The sequence below is a fragment of the Galeopterus variegatus genome, unplaced genomic scaffold (genome assembly GCF_000696425.1).
Source record: "Galeopterus variegatus unplaced genomic scaffold, G_variegatus-3.0.2 Scaffold7035, whole genome shotgun sequence".
NCBI classification, from domain to species: domain Eukaryota; kingdom Metazoa; phylum Chordata; class Mammalia; order Dermoptera; family Cynocephalidae; genus Galeopterus; species Galeopterus variegatus.
The window spans coordinates 24,992-25,553 of NW_007733146.1; positions in this window are offsets into that span (position 1 = coordinate 24,992).

Here is a 562-nt window from a genome sequence, read left to right on the forward strand (position 1 = left end):
AAAAATATCTGAGTATAAATAGAGTGAAATGGTTCTATTTGTTATTAATAAAAAGTCCTAATAGACCCAGAAATCATTTGTCAATATCTTGTTTGACAGTATCTAAGTTTGCCCACTAACATTCCAGAAGCCTTTTTCACATGATGTCAGGGGAACTGAGATGGAATGTTTAAACCTGGAATTGGCTAAAGAGAAACACCAATGATACTAGTCTTGTTTTTCTTAAGCTTTTACCTCATTTCTTTAATATGGCTTTTGCTGAGAAACTTGAAAAGCCTGCTAGAGAACTGAGGCTTTTTTGAACTTTTTGCAACTCCCCTTAGAGTTAATCCTTAAATTGCAGTACCTGTGGTGAAAGAGGAAGGAATAAGTTATAAATAAATTTTTGTCAAAATTCTTTCTGTCTGGGGATGGCCAGTTAGCTCAGTTGGTTAGAGCATGATGTTATAATACCAAGGTCAAGGGTTTGGATCCCCTTACCAGCCAGCTGGCAAAAAAAGAAAAAAAAAATTGTTTCTGTCTAACAAACAAGTAGGTAGTGCTGTTTTGACAATAAATTTCC